The sequence below is a fragment of the Stegodyphus dumicola genome, chromosome 12 (assembly GCF_044657685.1).
Source record: "Stegodyphus dumicola isolate Sdum_Otavi_A_Nest chromosome 12, ASM4465768v1".
NCBI classification, from domain to species: domain Eukaryota; kingdom Metazoa; phylum Arthropoda; class Arachnida; order Araneae; family Eresidae; genus Stegodyphus; species Stegodyphus dumicola.
In genome coordinates this window covers 16,036,491-16,058,996 of record NC_140779.1, presented here as the reverse complement: position 1 = coordinate 16,058,996, position 22,506 = coordinate 16,036,491, and the positions used below count along the sequence as shown (strand labels likewise).

General features: G+C 35.5%; 1 protein-coding gene across 1 annotated transcript in view; it reads left to right on the top strand.

The window, feature by feature from the left end:
- The window catches only part of LOC118190533 (QRFP-like peptide receptor), a 390,283-nt gene that overhangs the window by 290,485 nt on the left and 77,292 nt on the right, over positions 1 to 22,506 (top strand). The window lies entirely within an intron of this gene.

The following is a 22,506-nucleotide window of genomic DNA, read 5'->3' as shown; positions in this document are numbered from 1 at the left end:
ATAAGTACAGTGGTACCTCGATATACGAGTGCCTTAATATGTTTGAGATACGAGCAGCCGAGCGAGCGATATTTTGCTTTGAGATGAGAGCAAGATTTGAGATACGAGGAATCGCACACTACACCGCTGCACAGGACCGCCACATGCGCGCGCATGTTGGTGTCGTGTGCAGCGTCTAACAGTTTCTCCAACCTCAGATTAGACTTGTTTCTCTGGGAAAATCCATGGGTCTGTAGGTGAATGAGAGAAACGTGAACGAACTCATCGAGGAACAGTCTCAGGAGCTGACAACCGAGGAGTTACACGATCTACAGTGGATGGACAAAAATATGGAAACACCTTGTGAAATGCATGTTTGAAAAGAAAGATTGATTTTAATGAAATATGTAGGTGGCCCTGGCGTTTTTGACTACTGACGCCACCTATACAACTTCGCAAATGTGCTAAACAGTTCAGTTGTTGTCGGAGTACTGTTATGTGAGGTTGTCATTGCATTATGTCAGAGTTAACAAACTTCGAACGTGGGCAAATTGTTGGAGCACGTATGGTAGGTGCTTCCGTAAGCAAGGTAGCCTAGGTATTTAGTGTTTCAAGAGGTACTGTATCGAAGATTTATTCCGCATATTTGAAAAGCGGAAAAACATCATCTGCTAAATCACAGCGCGGACGAAAGTGTGTCCTGAGTGATCGTGACAGACGATCATTAAGGGCAATTGTGACAAAAAATAAGAAGACCACAGCTGCAAAAGTTACTGCTGAAATGAATGTTGTGCTACCGAACCCTGTGAATACCAAAACAATTAGAAGGGAGCTTCATAAACAGGGAATTGCTGGCCGTGCTGCAATTGAGAAGCCACTCATCAGTGATGCTAACGCCCGTAACAGGAAAAGGTGGTGTTTAAGTCATAAAGCCTGGACTATAGAGCAGTGGAAGCGAGTAATATGGTCTGACGAGTCTTCTTTCACATTGTTTCCCACTTCTGGCCGAGTTTACGTTTGGAGAACGCCATCTCAAGCCTATAATACGGACTGCTTGTTGCCAAGAGTGAAACATGGCGGGGGTTCTGTTATGGTTTGGGCAGCCATATCGTGGATCTCTGCTAGCCCCATGATAACTGTGTCAGAGCACATGACTACCAAGACTTATGTGAACATTTTGGCCGATCAAGTTCATCCCATGGTACAAACTTTGTTCCCCGATGGTGATGGTGTCTTCCAAGACGACAAAGCTCCTGTTCACACAGCTCACATTGTCCAGGACTGGTTTTTTGAGCACGAGGATGAGTTGTCCCATCTCCCCTGCCACCACAATCACCAGACCTGAATATTATCGAACTTTTGTGGTCTACATTGGAACGGAAAGTGCGTTCTCGTTATCCACCGCCAACCTCGTTATCTGAACTTGCCACCGTTTTGCAGGAAGAATGGTATAATATTCCCTTGGCAAACATACAGGAACTGTATTTATCCATTCCGAGAAGACTGCAAGCTGTTTTGGATGCCAACGGGTTTCCTACACCATATTAAGCAAAGAAACATGTTTTTTTAAAGGTGTTTCCATATTTTTGTCCAACCCCTGTACATTCGCAGCAGCATACGGTGGTTCAACGAAAAATTAGTTTTGAAGAGCAGCCAGAGATGGAGGAGGTTATCCTTACAAGAGATATAAAGAAGAACTTGGGAATGTGGGAGAAAGAGTTCGTGGATAAAAATCACCCCGAAAAAGTTGCAACTGATCTTGCATCGGAGTTGTTCAACGAAACTTGTCTAACTCATTTCCGCAGTATCCTGAAAGGAAAGAAGAAACAATTCTCCTTGGACAGTACTTTTAAACGATCTGCAGTTGAATATGACCAAAGCGTGTGACGAAAATTAAGCGCTTCCTTAAGCACTTCACTTTTTCTTTTAATTATGTTTATATAGAATATGTATGTGTTGTTTATTAATAAATGTTTCTCCTTGTAAATACATCTTTCTTGTTCAAAAACCAACTGAGGTAGTGTTTTGGGAGCTGGAACGGATTAATGGCTTTTCAGTTAATTTCCAATGAGGAAAATTACTTTGAGATACGAGCAGTTTGACATACGAGCAAGGTTACGGAACGAATTAAACTCTTATGTCGAGGAACCACTGTATTTTAGTTCAGAAATAAAGGTTTTTTATGCATGTAACTTCGCAGTCCTGGTTTTCACGATAGTGTATGATATTATTGATTTATATAAGTGGTGACTGAGGTGGGATTATGGGTCTCATTAACCACCTTAAGATTGTGCAAAGATTTAGGTATGATAGTGCCAGCGCAGAACCCGTGTGACGAAACCACTGTGCTTGACTATTGTTTCGAGAAAGCAGTTGGAAGTTCCCTCTTGGGAATCCGATCGCGAAAGAAAGAATAGGCACTGAAGGCCAGTGTCAAAAGGATCGCCAGATCATCAGTAGCTAAATTCCGGGTTTTAAGTGTCTTGCAGAACGCGAAGTTTCTTGCAGTAATGTGTGAACGTGCTACAGAAGATGATGGTACTCACGTGAATGCTTCTTGTAAATTAATCTTAGGGTACTTTTCCGTTTTGCCGGCGCAGGCGATAAAGTCGCCAATAATGGTACAACTGATGCCAAACAGAATATCCTCTCTAGTAACCTTTTATGCCTCATTTTCAAAACAAGTCGTAGCCATTTCTTATCAGATTGATTGTTTCTTTCAATACGGGCATACAATTATACAGAATTTTTACCAGATAGTTCAATTTTACGCCCTATGGGCATTCGCGTTCGGTAATTAAGTCAATTAGCATGCAATCACACCGCTCATCCGATGGCGAAAGTATAGAAAAGGCAAAGTCAAGGTTAAATTCATCAATTCTAATGTGAATGCGCTAGCGAAGTAAAGCACTGCGGTTTTACATAATTTCAGAGTAAGCTTTTCGTACGAATTGAAATAATTCTTGCATTTAAACTTGTATTCCAAATTTAATGTCTTTTTACAAATTTATTGTCTTTATTTATTGGCTTTTTTACAAAATTTTAAACGACATTAAAATGTTTATACCTTCAAAATAAAAGAACTGACATTTTTCGACATTTTTTATGTGTATACTATGTGTTGTCACTAATAAAGTCTGCTTGGCGAAATTTGTGCCGCCGAAACGGAAAAGTATCAATCTTAGCAATCTTGAGGCTTAATTAAGGAAAAATAAAATGTACAGATTCGGAATTGGGTTAAAACTGGGGTTGAAGTACTACATGAATCAAATTGCATAATTTTACTCTCTCATTATCTGTGATATAGATTGATTGCTGATTAATGGCCAATGATTTAGCAGCTGTAATATATTTATGTAAAGATTGTTGAATCTTAGTGAAATCCCGAAGTGCATTATAATTTTCTTTGAATTATTTGAATGATATTTCATATTAACGACGAATTTTTTTTTTGAATTTCAGTAATAAACAAATAAGAAATTAAATTTCTTATATAAACTGTTAGTGAATTACATCTTATTGCGTGAATGTGTGTTAAATTGTAAATTTGAATATTGATATAGTTAACTGCGTATTTTACAATATAATTTTGAACGGCTAAGAACTGATAATGCTGCTTATTAAGACAGGTTTATATCTATTAGAATTATTCTTTTTTAATTTAGTAGTTGAGAAAAAAACCTGGAACTTAATTTAAATAGAAAAAATGGCTTTTTTATTGACAACCAAACGCAAAGAGCTATTGCAAAAACCCGAGGATATTGGTCTTGAGGTAGACCTGAGAATGAGAAAAGCGCAACTAAGCGGTATAATTCTAAATAGTAAACGCAATGAAGAAGTGAAAGAGGCAAAGAGAAAGGAAAGGGAAAGAGAGTTTCAGCAAGAGAGTTTGTAGTTCCATCAGGTTATATCTATGCTGGAACTTACAAAATATGCAATGCCCTCACTATCGAAATTCGAATGCCCTCACTATCGAATTCGGGAGGCCCGAAATTCACTCAATATGAATTTCGGGCCTCCCGAATATGCGTTCAACGTGACAGAAAGGAGGAGAAAGTATCTTATGTACTCCCCCTTTTAAAGGGCGACTGGGGATTAGAAGATACAGTCGCCAACTACTGGTGATGACGAATTATCATCTACCACCTTTTAGTTCGAGCACAGCTATAGATGTCCTTTTAAAATTGTTCTAATTCAGTTCTCCAGATTAGGAGAATATTGTAATATTCACGTGTTCGTATCATCAACCGCTTTAGAACCTTTCTAGAGGAGACAATGATGGAAGTAAACAAGAAACGCAAGATCTAATGCGATTAAGTGCATATTTAAAGAAGGTGATAAGGTGCTAATCTTAGTTTCCACACCAGCCAATAAAATCGCGGTGCATTCAAAGCCCACGAACTACAGAATACAGGTTATCAAAGACTAATTATGTCATGAAGAAGAGCGAAGAGAGAGATTTCAAGTTTATCATATTAACATGTTCAAAACCTACCATCAAAAACCGATACAGTAAATCTTCTGATTTGAGAGGATCGTAAAGAATGAAAAGAAGATCCGAATTGGTATCTACCAACATTATGAAATGAGAGACTGTCCGATACTGAGGAAATTGTTGAAAACAGGGCTACGAAAAATGGCTTGTCTGAAGACGAGATAAATTAGCTAAGAGTATTATAAATACGTTATGCAGGTGCATTTTCCACTACCCTTAAAGTTACCCGTCTAATAGGACATGATCTCGAGTTAACATCGACGAAACCAGTCAGATCTAAACTGTTTAGGGCATCACAAATGCAAAACGATGTCCTAAAAATAAGAAATAGAGAATATGCTCAGGCGTAAAGTCATACAGATAGGAGATTAGCTTACGCTTCCCCTACGATCTTAGTAGAGATACCTTCCTGGAACAGATCCGACACTCTACGTAGATTATCGGAATTTGAACTCTGTGTCATAGAGTAGGTTGCCTCTGCAGATATATACGCTGCTAAATCTATCAAAAGAATGCAGATTACGTTGAGTGAAAGGGCTTAGAAAACCGCTGCGTTTGTAACATGTTTTGAGAGCTATACACTACTTCGGATATCTTTGGGATTGAAAATGCATCTTACTTCGTAGAGTCATTAGGATTTTTTTTAATGCAGAAGACATGAAAAATGTGCAGGCCCTAGCCGGGACTCGAATGTGGACCTCTCGAACGCGCTACGACTGTGCTAACGTTACACCACTAAGACATGCAGAAAAAAGGGAGAAAATTCCTTATAACTTCTTTAGTAAATTTATACTCGAATTATTGCAGGGATTTGAAAATTATGCTGTCTCTTATCTCGACGAACACGCGATTTTTTTCCATCGAAATGGGAGAAGCACTTGAAACATGTGACCAAAATTTCAAAAGAGATTTCGTAAGGCTCAACTAAAAAATCAAGCCTTCTAAGTGTAAGTTCGTACAAGTTAGCGAGTGGTACCTTGGACACAAAGTAGGGGTGGAATTACATCCCCATCCAATGCTAAAGTGAACTGCATCCAGAAGTGTAAGTTCTAAGTGTAAGTTCGTGCAAGTTAGCGAGTGGTATCTTGGACACAAAGTTGGGGTATTATTAGATCCCCATCCAATGCTAAAGTGAGTTGCATCCAGAAATTCAGGATATTTATAACAAAGACCTACGGGTCTTTGTTATAAACAAGGAATTCCTAAGCCGCGAATTCCTAAGCCTCACCGATTACTATAGCCGCTGCGTGAAAGATTACTCCAAGATAACCACTTTCCTAACAAGTATCTTGCGGGAAAAGGTTAAGAAGGAAGAGATTTTCTGGGATGAAGCTATAAGAGAGCGTTCACAGATTTAAAAGGTAACTTAATGAGTCACCAGTGCTTTACGCGCCTGATGTTTAGAGAGAATTTGTACTGCAATGTGGCGAATCGGACGTGGCTGTACGAGTTGTCCAATCAGAACGAACCAATGGAGAAGAGAATCCCAAGTAAGAAGTTCAGTCCCGCAGAGAGAAACTACAGCATGATTGAAGAAGAATGTGGAGCCATAATATATGCTCTAAAAGAAATGAGGTTTTACTCCGATGGCCAGCTCTTTGTAACGAAACGGATCATCGACCTCTCGTATCGCTGTATTCTCACTGAAATGCAAATCAGAGGTCATTAAGGTGGTCTCTATAGTATATCCAAACTCTCGATTGCAACTTCAAGAACAGACCAGGAACCGAAACTTAAAATGTACATATACTTAACCTCGTGGACTTAGTAAAAACTTATTAATAGATACATCTAGTCTTAATAGATAGTCAAGTCTTAATCGTTTTAATGAATTTTTAAACACAATTATTGTATCGTCTAAAATTTCAAAAGTACTCTATACAGCAAGCTGAACAATAAGCTTAGAAATATGCAAATGTTACCTGATGGAAACGAAGCAAATTTTTCAAAATCTAAATTTCTAGGTCAGGGCCAGTTTAAATTGTTAGTTAGCTCGAGTTAGAACAGTTTACTTTTAAATTCTTCTCATGGTAGTTAAGCAAAAATACTGTATTGCTGTATGTGATCGTGACTACTGCTCCGCTTGACTTAGCCGAATTCAGAAGAACCCCTCTTTCTTTTAATAGCTTATTTTGCTGCGTAGATGCTGTAAAGAGAGCGAATTTCCATGTTTTCTACAGGTATGTGAGCAATTTGGATTCCCACGTGGTTTCAGAAAAAAAAAACACGTGGCGAACTTTCAGGAATGTTCCCGTTGTTCCCATAACCCATCCTGCTCAATCAACGCGTTTAACGTAATGTTACGAAATCAGATGTGCACATACCATTATGCTGCAAGCATAAAAGGGGCACACTGAATAATGAAGGATATTTTCAAGCCTCATGGAACGAGTTTTTGAGATGGAGAGTATGATAATGATGTTTCTTCTAAGTGCGATAGTAAATAGTTTTTCGTCTCATTTTAGTCCAGACATAAAGGTTTTCATGCCATAAACTTTGCAGTCCCTATTTTCGTGATAGTCTTTAATACTGCAAAATATTTGTAAGCTTTTAGCTTTGATTCTTTTCAAGAACATCAAAAAATTACTTATAATGATTTACTTAAGTTTCATTTCATGAAATGACTGAATGATTACTTGATATCTCAGATATTTATGTAACTCTGCAAACTATAATATGCTTTGGATTTCCTCTAGGAAGAAGATTTTGTAAAATACCTGAAAAGTTCCTGTGATGAATTCTGCTTATGTAACATAATGAGAAATAGAAAATAACCTCACAAAATTTAGTTACATAGTACTCTTATTTCATATAAACTAATTTGAATAAATGAGTTTAATTGAGTGCTTTATATATAATCAAATATGCACCTGTAAAACATTCAGACACCTCTACGCTGTCTTCAGATTACATTTTAACCATTTTTAATACTTCTCTTTTACTTAAAAAACTCTATTTTTTAAGAAAAATGGCGCAATAGGAGACACTTTATTTAATCCACAATGCACAATTATCAGCAATCGCCTTTTATAATGAAGAACACGCTTGAATATGGTTTCGCTAATTAACCTCGCCAAGTTGTCCATAAATTTCTCACTTAATCAATTAGAGTGGCACTCACTCTAGCTGATACATGCGTTCAGCGAGATAATAAGAGCGAAGCCTCGTGCGACAAGAAATATGACACTAGGTTATCGTCCTCATTAGGTTCCGATAACCTGATAAAAGTGTTACTGTGAGAACCTTCAGAAATAGTATTTCCTTTCCCTCAAATTCCTACAATACATTCGTTCACAAGAGAAGAAAGTTATGAAATTATGCCAGCAACCCGAGAAGTGATAAATATGTTGGAAATAAATTGGTTTCTAAAAGAGAAACTTATATATTGATATCATTCGTAATAGAACTGAAATCTGCGATTTTCTAAGTAGGAAAATGTAGGAAATTCACCATATATGGTCCAATCCGGACTTAACAAATGTGGATTTCACGTGTTCTTTATTTGTTCCCCCTTCGATTAATGAATTTTTGTTGTTGTTGTTGTTCTTTTATTTTTTTTAATAATATTTTAATAAAAATTCTAAGCTATTTTCTTCCTTCTTCCAGCACGCCTTCGGGGGTGCAGCGGTTAGCACACTCGGCGCGTATTTCCTAGTTTGAGTTCCAGGTTCAGGTTCGAGTCCCGGCGAGGGCTTTGCTCCTTCTTCAAAAAACTTGATGACTCGACAGTGGCGCCGAAATTAAAAGGTGGTGAGGGATGATTCTTCACCATCAGGATTTGGCGAATGTGTCCCCTAATCCCCAGTCGCCCTTTAAAAGGAGGAGTATAGAAGGTATCAGAAGTGGGAGCAGTCCGACCCACCTAACCAACGAAGTTGGTCTTATGGTCATAACAAGCCATGCCCAATATTTTCTCCCTTCTTCCAGCATGCCTTCGTGGTGTAATGGTTAGCACACTTGGCGCATATTCGAGAGTTCCAGGGTCGAATCCCGGGGAAGGCAACGCACATTTTTCATGTCTTGCTGCTTCAAAAATACCCAATGTCTTTACGAAATACCCCCATTTTACAACCACCCCAGTTTAACAGATTATCATAGCGCTAAGCATGAAAATAGTTATACCCCCATTTTACAAGTACCCCAGTTTAACAGATTATCATAGCGCTAAACATGAAAATAGTTATTATTTTTATTACTCTTGCATAAAAATAGGAAATGTTCTGCCTTCAGACACTGGTGTAGAATTTTTTTCTTTACCCAAATTTGTAAATGAGCATTTTCTCGATATGTGCTTCATACATAATTATTTAACCATTTCAAATGAAGGATAGAAAATTTTTAGACAGAGGATTGGTCAAATCGAATTCCATTGCTAGTAAGGAGGAAAAGCAGTAAGTTTTGTTTGCGGGTCTTAGATATGAAACATCTCGGAAGAATCGCCGCTAACCAGAATATCGCAGATAAAACATTGTCAATAAAAGTGTGACACATTGCCACTTTATTTAATGCTTAAATAAATGTGATCATCTTTGTATCTTGATAGTTAAGTCATCTTGACCCATCAAATACGAAAAAATTTACAAATTAAAACTAACGATTATTCCGCAATTTTTAATATTGTTACGGTTTTTGTATTTAATTTACTATTTTAGTAGAATTAATTAAAATTGTTTTATATCCCCTTGCAACACAGCAAGAAACTTATTTGAAGAGAAAGCTACGCCGGAAATGTTAAAATACAGAAGCGCATTTAACATTTTAATAAAGAGATATCTCGCAATTGCTTTTACTTTCCAGAAAACTCGAGAAATAAAAATTACCAGAATGTTCTCGTGCATGATTAAAAAGCTTATAAAAGCCGGATTAAAACATCTCAGTTCAGTTGTTTACTTTGTATTTGTTGCTGATTGCAGCGAATTCGCGGTGAGATCGGATTAGCTTTCTCAGTGTTTTGAATTGAGTTCTAGTTAATGTTTTAGTAGTTTAAAATATAACTACTGTGACATATTGCGACATTGTACGAATATCTCTGAGGGAATTTCAGCATTTCGTTTTATTTCTTGGACTAATAATAAATTTTATTAACTTTTTATCAACTCGTGCATTCAATCCATTACGAACCCGTACGCACGCAACAATAATATTGATTTTTTTTTATCATTATGTTCTTACTCTAGTCATTTAAACTATTTTTCTCCTGTACGAACTATAAGAATATTATTATATACAGTTTTAATTTTTTAGTTTAGAAATGCTGATTCGAAAATGTTCTTTAATTAACTAGCACTGACAATCATATGATGCTTAATCTCCTTTGAATGCAATGCGATCGTCAATTCTAAATTTGCATTAACTATTAATAAATTATTTGGTTAAAACAGCATCCCCATCTATCTGTAAGATTTTTAGCCGTCCTAATCGTTATAGTTGTTAGTGCTCCTAGCTGCTGTTCGTTGGGCTAGGGTTCGAATCCCGGAGAAGGCATGGCTGTTTTGCTAGTGCATGGTGTCTGTGCGGCGTGGGGGGCTCTCAAAATATACAACGAGACCGAGTGGTTTGGTAATACGAAAAGAGAGATGGGAGACCCTCTAACTGTCCTACTTTCCGTCAAAAATGGGGCAGATCTTAGCTAGTGTGGAGGTCTGTATGACCAGTGGTGAAATCCCGCTTATACCTGCATCTGCAATATATATAAGCATTTTGTGTAATTATTATGGTAGCATTCTGTAATTACTATCGCGAATTTTGTAGTTCTACAGGTACGTATTATTATTATTTATATGTATTATAATTTTTTGCTTGGCAACTACAGTTAAAATGCGCAGTGGCATTATCATGGAGAAAATGAACTTAATTTTATATTTGTACATCCCTCTTTAAGATGACCAACTTTGTTTCAAGATGATTTTTGTCTTGTACAGGGTGATTCTAAATTGATTTAACAAATTAAGAGGGATGATACTACTCATCCAGATAAGCAATAATTACCATAGAACATAGGCTCGTATTCCATTCTGAGAAGCAGAAAAGAGGAATATTAGAATTCCAACCTGAACTTATAACAGTGTTGGGATAGCGAATGAAGAAGACCAAAAGTTGCACAATCAGTTTAGTTAAAAACTGACAGAGAGTTTACAGAACGGATAAAACCGGAAACTTGGCGTTCGAGTGTTAATTCGAGCTAAGACTTTGATGGCAAACACTCAAATGCACATCTTTGGTTGGCAAGGTCCCAACCTCGCAAACGATTGCAACAAGTTAATTATGTAATCAAAGGCTAAATATTATCAACTAACTCCAACGTCCGTTGCATGCTGAGATTAGCATGAAAAGCTCATGTTTTGCTTCGGCTGTCAGAACTTCGTATCCCATAGAAGGGCGCTTCAAGTAGAAAGAGCGCAGCACAGTAAGTCAGGGAGAACAGGACAGGAGATGGCGAAGGGAAAAAAACTGCTACCTTGAATACTTTATACCAAGGTTCCCCCTAATAAGTTAGATAATTAACTCGTTGCAATCATTTGCGAGGTCGAGACCTTGCCAATCAAAGATGTGCATTTGAGTGTTTGCCATCAAAGTCTGAGCTCGAATTAACACTCGAAAGCCAGGTTTTCGGTTTTATCCGTTTGTACACTCTGTGAGTTTTTCACTTAACTGATTGTGCTCTTAACTCTCCCAACTCTGTTTAAGTTCAAGTTGAAATTCTAATATCCCTCTTTTCTGCCTCTCAGAGTGGAATGAGACCCTATGTTCTGTGGTAATTATTGCTTATCTGGATGAGTACCATCACCCCTTATAATTTGTAAAAACAATTTAGAATCACCCTGTATAGAAGGGATTACTTTATAGAGATTAGTATCCATGTTTAGTATCGTGTTTCATGTTTAATACTGTTCAGTTTATGTTGTAAGAAACTCTTGTCTTCTCAGAAATAATCGCTTAGAACAGTCGTTCAAAAATAATCGTTTAGAATTGTTTAGAGAGGTCGTCACTTCTTACATACAGAGTTCTTAATACACTTAAATTTTCATGTAATAAAATTCTTTCAAGAAATTCATTTCTAAAACAACAAAATGCTTAAAAATGAGGAACTTTGAGGAACTTACTTACAGGGACCATTGGTCTTGGTCATTAAGCTTAAGCCATTGGCTGCAATGAATATTTGAATTCATGAAAGTACCTTCGCATGAATATTCATCATCATGGAAATTATTACTCTGAAAACATCAGTTGTATGATGACATTGATCCAGAAACTCTATTTTGTATTATATATATGATCTTAATACGGTACATGCAGAAGAAAAAAAGCATCTATGTAATGTCTAGTGATCGCGACGACCATTCAGCAGCCCACTAGAGCCGCATTCGCATTTCGAGTAAATAAAACTTACAACAATAATTTCTGATATTTTAGACTGTATGAAGAGTTATTTACCGCGTCTGTGTGCACACTGTCTTTTAATACTAAAAGGATGATGCTCTAGAACTTCGCCATTAATTTCCCTCTCATATTTCACATTGGTTAAACATCAGTAATATTTGCTATTGGCAAATGTTACTTACAGAGCAGTAGCTCATTCCGTTCTCCAGTTAGAGACAATGTGAGGTATGTTGAGCACATCTAACATCTGGGTCTTTGAGCACAGCGGTTATAAACTTTCAGGAGAGAAAGATTACACCCAGAGGTGTCCGCCGAAAACATTGCGGCGAAAACGTCGCGGTGAAAGCAATGCAAGGTGAAAACATCGTGGTACAAAACACCGTGGGAGAAAAGAAAGCAAAGAGAAAAAATCGCAGTTTTAAAGACAACGTGGTACGAAATATCGTCGTCGAAAATAATACGGTTCAAAAACTTCGCAGTTTAAAAACATCGTCGTCGAAAATACAGTAAGACCCCGCTTAACGCGGGGGATACGTTTCATCAAAGTAGAGCGTAATGCGAAACAGCGCTAAACGAGGCTATCTTTACATGTAAATATTGGGGTTAGGGGAAGATGGCTAGGAAATTGGTTAGGTATTAAATTTAAAAAGTATGTTTTTTTAATAAAAATAAAACCAAACATTTATTTTTTAAAGTCCAAATTAATACCACATTATTATTTCTTGCAAAAATAAAAACAAAATATAAATAACAAAACGAATATTCTTAAAAAAAACAAATAAAATTCTAAGTCAGTCATATTTAGTTAGCCTTCCGCGTTTTCAGTGTTCTGCCTTTTTGTGACAAAAGCATCTAATGCTGTTTGCCTTTTTCTTTTGCGTTGTTCTCTTAAAAGTTCTTCATAAACGGATAGAGCATCTCTAACACCACGCCTTACTTTTGAGCTCCTGTCAAAATTCGGATCATTTTCAATGAATTGATCCATTATTTCAGTTATGGTATACAAACTCCTTTTTACAAACGCCATCGAAAGTTCTTTTTGCTCTGCTTCTGAATCACTGCTGTCAGCATTTTTGTTTTCTTCTTGTTCAGTTAATTCCTTGAGCTCATCATTAGAAAGACTAGCCGCTGCTTCTTGAATTATTTCTTCGACATCTTCCACATTTACCCCTTCAAAATATGTCTGTACAATACCGCACCAAACAAGAAATACAAGTACACTCTTTCGGATATGTATTTGAAACCTATCGCTGCATAATATTTCGGGGAATCCCCGTATGCTGCGAGCGATTTCGTGGAATCCCCGGGTTGAAATAAAAGAGCGCTAAACCGAAACAACGCTAAACGAAACAGCGTTAAGCGGGGTCTTACTGTATCACTGTAAAAAATAAAGTACCTACAAATCATCGCATGACGATAACATCGCAGACATGCGTTTATGATTCAGGCTTTAATAATAGTAAAAGGATACTCAAATAATGATTTGTGAGCACAAAATGGAAAGAAGGATAATTTCATATTTTATTATTAACTAATAAATATTTGCTGAAAATGTAAAATGAAAACTTCAGTATAGAAAATTAATACTTCTAAGCATTTAATAGAATTTTAAACTGACATACTTAACTAACAAAAATTTTTAATAAATAATTTTTATAAAGTTTTACTGGTAATTTTTCATGAAAAGTATAATCTGAAAAAGATTAGAAGAAAGAAGATAAGTAACTGCATGCCCTTATCTATAAAAAAAACTGCCAAGTTAATTATGAGATTTCTTCACTTTTGTTAATCTCATACGCTTATAGTGAAATTTATTTATATTTTGTTTAAATTTCTTGTGTTTTTTTAATAAATTTATTAGTTAATAAAAAATATCAGTCTGCGTGTGAAATGCAGTTTCTCTACGCGTGCACTACTGATTTACGAACATGTGTAAAGTTACAATAATATAAAATATAGATTTAAGTTTGCTTATTTAAGCCGTCTTAAAGCTCTACGTGTATAAGCAAATTTAAAACTTTCAGGTTTATATTACAAAATGGAGAAAATTTTAACATTTTATTTTTCAAGTTAATCTTCTTTAACGAGGAAATCGATGCCCCTAAAAATAGTCTGAAAGTTTCTCCTCAAAGTAGTCTATAACTGCTATTTTTAAGGCGTCATCATCATTAAATCTCTTTTTACGAAGATCAGATAATAATCACATAAAGCTAAACCTGGTTTTTTTTTTACTTTACTGTTCTTTTGCAAAGACAACTAAATACATAGAAACATTATCAGAGAGAAAAATAATTTCGATATTCCGCACCTTTTTTCCTCCAATTTCATTGCGCAATTTATGCAACATTCTTGCATAATATTCTCCATTAATGTTCTGTTTGTTTATTTAAAGTCTATCAGAAGCAAGCCTTGATAATCCGAAAATATAGTGGTCATTGTATTTTTTCTTTATTGCTACTTTATTTATTCTTTTCACTCATTTTACACGCCATCAAGTTGCTCTTAGATAGAGGATTATAGTATAGGACCATTGTTACGTTACTAGTTATGATCAACTGTAAAACACAGCTGTGATTTCCACAAATGCTCACAGAAAATGATACGCTGCTGTTCTTGAACTGCTGAAAGACATCAGGATACCTAAATTGCATAGATTTTAATTATGTGGAAGTGTTCATGTAGAATACGCAAAACAGTTGTTTTCGATAGACCCATTTTCGCTGCCATCTGCTTGAACTTAAATCTCCTATAACACAGTATTTCCCCATGGAGATGACTAGTATTTCCTCATATCAATGTCTCCAATGGTCGATCTACACAAAATTCCTTTACTGTTTCTCGGTCCTTACGAAATTGTTTTACCCATTATTTCACTGTAAAAAAGGAAGGACACAGAGCGCTATACACAGGATTCAAACACTGTTTTATTTTTAGGAATGAGGCCTCCTTTAAATGGAAATTTATTCAGAGAATAATAATCAATTTTAAAATAAATTATCACATCTCTTCATTCAGTCCGATCAAAAAAGTACAGAAACTAATTCACTAACAAGACATTTATTCACTTAATACTGCGACTGCAGATCTATAAAAGTAATTAATTGTCGAATGAATATTTACACGAGACAGATCAAATCTTTTGTACTTAAGAGTTATTAAACCAGGACTTAATTTCTAAAATCAAAAGTGGAGCTCTATGGAATGCCGTCAGGAAGAAGGGAACAAATAAAATAAATAAAATAATTAATAAAGTAAAATGAAAAATAATTAAATTAAAATAAAATTTAATAAAATATAAAGATATAAATAAAAATTGAATAGATTAATGATAATTAGTTAAATAAAAGAAATAAAATATCGGATCCTACCTTATTTGGAGCTTCGGCTGGAGTTCAGTTTCATTCAGAAAAACTAAGAAAAGCTTCGCAGATCTCCGGTTGAAATCAAGCTCTGAATATACGGTATAACATACTATTTCAAGGGATGAGAGAAATAAAAATAATTCCAGAAAACCAGTGGAAAAACGTAAAGCTATTAAAGCGTCACTAATGAGAATAGAGAGAATGCTAGAAACAATATGAGAGCATAGAAAGAAATTTTAATGGAGATGTGTAGCTTTGAAAACAAATAGAGAAGGCTCTTAAACTTTCTGACCGCGATGCCCTGCCCCTATAATTCTAGCTGTAAAGCAGATTACGACTGGGCAAAAAATTTCTCCCGAATCCGATTAAATAACCACTTGAAAACAAACGTAATGTCTGCACAAGTGACAATTTTTGGCCCTCATATTTGGTTGCATAGTTTAAGTCTGCTGGAGCTGCAGTGAGATGTCACTAGCGCTCGACACGGGCAGGACTAAGGTAATCAATTTGAATACTTTCGGAACAAGACATTTTTAACATCTCTCATAAATTTATTGCACAACCCAGAGAATAAGCCTTTGACATGCGGATGGGGGATTTTCTTTCCTTACACGTCTTAACACCTCCGTCCAGTTTTTTCGCAGAGAAAGACCGATGTGCATTCGAAAGTTATAATCGATTTTTAACGCATATTTATTTTTTAAATAAAGTTTGCCTACTTTAATTGCGTTTCATTTACATAAAAGAAGTGCCGGAGCCCTTTTAATTAGAGCTCCCGAGCGGTCCGACTAGGATCACAATTTACCTCAGAAGCTAAGAAGCACCAGAGCCGGATTCTGTTCAGCTCCGACACAATTTAGGCTCTGTATCTAGCTATCTGTACATAGGTACAGATTTAGATAATTATTAACAAAAAGTTAATAAAACAAAAAAAAATTCTGAAAGGTTTCCGATTTAAAATTACGTCTAAAGGGGCGTTTATTTAACGTTCCGTTTGTTGCCTTTATTTATTAAATATCATTATTCCACGTACTCAAACCATAAAATTCAGTTTAACAGCAATATCGCAAGACTAGCGTCTACATCCCAAAACGGCAGTCTATGAGAGAGGCGATTCTATTATTTTCATCGGGGAGTAGGGGAGTTAGAATGGTTTTCTGAGGAATGGATTGTCTTAGTTTCTAAGGTTACTTACAGGGAAATATTAGGCAGTTTTTTTCGGTTTGCTGATAGAGGGCAAGTAGACAATTTTCCTTTATAATCCGCTTTTATCTATTTAAACTTCAGAAGATTTAAGATGAAGAGAATATATTTAACACAACAGAACGCAATCTTAAGACTTGTAAATCTTTTAAAAGACAACAGCAAATTTTTAAACATTACTGTAAAAAATATCTTCTCTTTTAATTATAATAAATAATGAGATAATGCATGGATGAATTGTTAATTATATGATAACTATGCATTTATAAAAAGTTTTTAGTGATGAACTATAAATAATATTTTTAATTATCGATGTATTGTTTTTTTAAAAGATTTACAAGTCTTAAGCTTGGTTCTGTTGTGTTATATTCACTTCATCTTAAATCTTCTGAAGTTTATATAGATAAACATGGATTTATAAAGGTAAATTATCTATTTGCCATCTATCAGCAAACCAAAAAAACTGCCTAATATTTCCCTGAAAGTAACCGCAGAAACTAAGGCAATCCACCTTTGCAATTTTCTGAACTTCCTAATGTAAGCAAACATCGCGCACTGCCGCTAGCGTTCCTCAAAAAACCATTCTGAATTCCCTACTCCCCGGTGAAAATAATAGAATCGCCTCTCTCATTGGCTGCCGTTTTATCGCAATATAGTTTTAAAATCAGCATATCTTTAGAATTTCTGATACAGAGTCTCGCGAGCTAGAGATAAAAATGTTTTTTTTTTTTTTTCGTAATGTTGCCATTGCTCGCTTTGAAATCGTTTAGTTTTCTAACCAAAAATTCGTTCAAGTATTACAAAATATGAAATCGATAATAGAACAAATTTCAAATTCAAATTAGGGCCTCCACATGCCCACATTCTAAGGAAGATTACGTTTTTCAAATTTTGATGGCTCTATAGTTACCGTTGCTTTATCACAATGCGAGAAGCATACATACATTCATGCAGATTCTTCATTATTTAATTTCTTTAAATATAATACAGGGCTCTAATATTTGGTTATTTATTAAATATCATGTTCTACGTACTCAAACCATAAAATTCAGTTTAAAAGAAATATCGCAAGATAGTTTTAAAATCAGCATATCTTTAGAATTTCCGATACAGAGCCTCGCGAGCTAGAGATAAAAATGTTTTTTTTTTTTTTTTTTTTTTTTTTTTTCGTAGTGTTGCCATTGCTCGCTTTGAAATCGTTTAGTTTTCTAACCAAAAATTCGTTCAAGTGTTACAAAATATGAAATCGATAATAGAACAAATTTCAAATTCAAATTAGGGCTTCCACATGCCCACATTCTACTCGTATGAAAGATTACGTTTTTCAAATTTTGATGGCTCTATAGTTACCGTTGCTTTATCACAATGCGAGAAGCATACATACATTCATGCAGATTCTTCATTATTTAATTTCTTTAAATATAATACAGGGCTCTAATATTTGGTGGCAATAATTTGAAAAGTGATTCGCCGTTTATAGTTTTCAACGCAAAATGCCAAAACAAAATTAATAGTCCTTCAGGGCAAATTGACCCTTTGGACTAATAATTATTTCACGTCACAAATAACTTCGAAACTTTCTTTTATTCTCTAAGTACTTCTTCCTCAGGAACAACTGATTTAAACCGTAGGACTAATTGACTAAATTTCATTTACAGTACACGACATTTTATCCAGAAGGCATTTGGGAACAGTGAATTCGTACTGCTGCTGTTCGCAACCAGGGGCGTGGCTAGAGGGGTCAAGGGGGGGCATCTGTCCCCGGGCGCTGGATTCAAGGGGCGCCAAACTGATGTTACGACATTTTAGAATTAAATGTTTTCCATCCTTGGCAAGCAGTAGGGGGCGCGAAATCTTCAGTTGTCCCTGGGCGCTGAAAACCCTAGCTACGACTCTGTCCGCAACGATTTTTCCAAGAGACATTTTGTATTCTCGAATTTATGGCGAAACGATTTCGGACGTTTTCAGGGGTGCGTTTTCGAGCCCAGAATGAGCGAAGTACATTTAATTATGAAATATTTAATTCTGTTTAGAAAACGATATAGAAATTGGCAGAACTTCATAAACTTATACAGAAATCCACAGAATTTCAGAAAATGATGCAGAATGAAACCAATGAAACTAAAATGAATTTTAACATCATATTTTATAATCAGTAGTTTATTGCGTAAAGTAAATTTGAAACACTTCATCACAATATTTTCAGTACAAAATATTTTTTGTTTACATAAATAACGTGTTACGGTTTTAATATCACATGAGTGCAAGATTTTTGTATTTTACTGTAAATTTGCATGCATAATCATATTGTCTCAATATATAAGAAATAATCTCATTGAGCACCTTCAATGATTTTATCGTCACGAGCAAGCGATAATGGTTCCGAGCGACTCGTAGAATCCAAATTCAATTATATTTTATTTTATTTACCACTTATTTTGAAAGAAAAATAAAATTTTATAATGGTGGGATTTCATTCTTCTAGTTTTACTTAGTTAATTTTTAATACTACATTTCGCGTGGAGAGAATGCTAGTAAACTCTTCTTCAAGAATTTAAAAGATTAAAACATACAAATAACGGATTTGAAGCAGGATTTTAAAACAGATATCTCATATCAGACACTGTAAAAGTAATAACTACTATTTTAAGATTACTTCATGAATGTATGTGGAAAAAATATGCAAAATATATATTGAAAGGCATGATGATTTGTGTTCAGGAACGTGCACGAACTCAGTTAATACACAATAATTTAATATGTTCATTATAATGTAGATTTTTTGTGGCAACAGTGATGTTGTTTTTATATATTACTTTGAGCGTGATAACGCATGGAATGTTATTTTTTTTTTGTTGTTGTTGTTGTTGTTATGTTTAGAATGCTAAATAAAATAGTTCGTTGTTAATTAATTAAAAAGGTTTTCTCTGCTAAATATATTACTATTCGTCCGAAGTTATTAAATAAGTCAAGAAATTGATTAATTTCAAACAACTGGAGTCCGGTTACAGGACGGAATGGCTATTTGAAGAAAACGAAACATCGATTTCGTATTGGAATTTATCAAGTGAGTTTATGACTTATTTGATTATATCCTTTATTATTTGAATATATTGGACATATTGAATTTAAAATCATGGAAATTTTATTGAGAAAGCGTAAGCTACTAAGGCAATCGTTTAAGATTATTGAAAATGCTTTAGATGCTGAAATTCTAAAGCCTGACGTGGAGGTTAATCAACTCCAAGTATTGAGCTCACAGCTGGAAGGAAAATTCAACAGATTAGATGAAGTTCAATCACAAATTTCCGAACTTTTGTTGAAAAGTGAAAACGAAAGTGAATATTTGGCTGATTTTGAAACGAATGAAACATATCGTGATAAATATATCAGTTTAAAAACAAAAGTAGAAAATAGAATGGTGAATTCCACTCCTGTAATTACACCTGGAAGTTTAGAAAATTCCATGAAACGGAACTTTAAATTACCAAAGTTCGAGCTTCAAAAATTTAATGGGAAGACCCAAAATTGGTTAGGATTTTGGAGACAGTTTAAGAAGATCGACGAAGATGTAAATATAGATGACGATGACAAATTTCAATACCTATTACAAGCAACGGTCGTTTGATCCCCAGCGAGAGAGCTCATAGATAGTTATCCTCTCTCAGGCGCGAATTATAAAGAAGCTATCAAGCAGCTAAAATCTCGATTTGCACGAGACGAATTACTGGTAGAAATCTATGTTCGCGAATTATTAAAGTTGGTTTTGGCTCAAGCTAGCAAAAAAGGAAATATGATTCTAGCCAACTTATATGATAAGTTGAGACGCAATTCAGACCTTTGGAAACGCTGAAGGTAAAAAGTGAGATTTATGCAGGTATGCTGTATCCCCTTGTAGAGTCTTCACTACCTGAAGAAATTCTGAGGGCATGGGAGCGATCTCGCCAACGTAGTAAAAGTGTTGCACACACTGAAAATTTGGAAAATTTATTGCATTTTCTCCGAATTGAAGTTGAAAGTGAAGAGCGTCTTCAGTTGGCCCGTACAAGTTTTTCTGCTCCAGACAAATTTGACTCGGTTCCAGCCACAGCAGCTTATTTTTATGCAGGAGATTCAAAGAAGAAACAGCTTAATTTTTGTGTTTGGTGTGACAAGGAAACACATAATTCTTATGAGTGCTTTAAGCTGCACAGCCTTTCATTGGAAGATAAGAAAAATTTACTAAGAAAGAAAAAAGCTTGTTTTAACTGCCTAAAAATTGGGCATGCTGCCGAAAAGTGTAAAAGTTCTGTGAAGTGCTTTTTTGCAACAAACGTCATGTAACGGTGATGTACAGAGAACTAAAAGGTTCTAGAAGTTCAAAAAAGGAAGCACCTAAAGTAGCTAACGAAATGAGTGAGACTTTATTGTCTAACCAAAAACTACAAACAACTCTTCTCCAAACTATTATGGTGAAGATTGTCCATAATGGAAAAAAGGAACTTGTGAGAACGCTTTTTGACAGTGGGTCACATAGATCTTACTTACGGAAAGACCTAATAAAGAGACTAGATTTAGTCCCATAAGATCAAGAGACTTTGAGCCACAATTTATTTGGTGGAGTTGAAACTGAATCTCAGGTCCACGGTATTTTTGACATCGAAATACAAGGAACGGAAAATAAATTCACATACGAGTTATTGGTTTTAGATAAAGACAAAATTTGTGGATACATTCCTAGAGTGAAACTCAAACATATATGTTCCTCACTTCGAGAACATAAAATCAAAATCAGTGATTCTGGTAGAGATACACCAGATATCGGATTGTTAATAAGAGCCTACTATTCCGGACTGTTGATGAGGAATAATATCATTCCAATTAACAAAAACCTTATTGCCATTGAAACAAAATTGGGTTGGACCCTGCGAGGCCCAGTGCAAAGTCATAATACCTTGCTTGATACCGTCAGACTTTGTTATTTGGATCTCACAGAACTATGGAATTTAGAGACAATTGGCATAAAAGATTCGGCGGAAGTGAAGACTAAGGAGAATTTAGACAATGAAACGATCAATTTTTTCCTAGAGAACATTAAAGTAATCGAGGGCAATAGGTATGAAGTCTGTTTGCCTTGAAAGGATAGTCATCGGATTCTTGAAGATAATAAAGATAAAGCGAAAAAAAGACTTTTCGCCAATACATGAAGACTGCAGAAGATGGGATTTTTCGAAGAATATGATGGTATAATTAAAGGCTGGCACGAGGAAGGTATAATTGAAATAGCTCCGAATAATAGTGATTCTGGTCACTATTTATCTCATCAAGCAGTAATCAAGGATTCCAGTCTGACTACGAAAGTGCGACCTATATTCGATGCATTATTGAAGGATGAAAATGGGAATTCCTTGAATGCTTGCCTCGAAAAAGGGCCGAATTTAATAGAAATGCTTCCAAAACTTTTGATACAATTCCGGCAACATGCAATTGGTGTTACTGCCGATATAAGGAAAGCTTTCTTACAAATCATCTGTGTGCCAGAGACAGAGACTTTTTGAAATTCCTGTGGTGGAAAGATTCAAACAAAACCGAGATTGTTGCCTACAGACACTGTCGTGTCGTGTTCGGCATTTCTTCGAGTCCATTCCTGATGGGAGCAACGATTTCTTACCATTTGGATTCCAGTCTGACTACGAAAGTGCGACCTATATTCGATGCATTATTGAAGGATGAAAATGGGAATTCCTTGAATGCTTGCCTCGAAAAGGGGCCGAATTTAATAGAAATGCTTCCAAAACATTTGATACAATTCCGGCAACATGCAATTGGTGTTACTGCCGATATAAGGAAAGCTTTCTTACAAATCATCTGTGTGCCAGAGACAGAGACTTTTTTGAAATTCCTGTGGTGGAAAGATTCAAACAAAACCGAGATTGTTGCCTACAGACACTGTCGTGTCGTGTTCGGCATTTCTTCGAGTCCATTCCTGATGGGAGCAACGATTTCTTACCATTTGGATAATGCTCCACAAGATTTAAGAGGAACGGCACTTAGATTGAAGAAATCCTTTTATGTCGACAATTGTATAGCTAGTTTCGAAACCGAAGA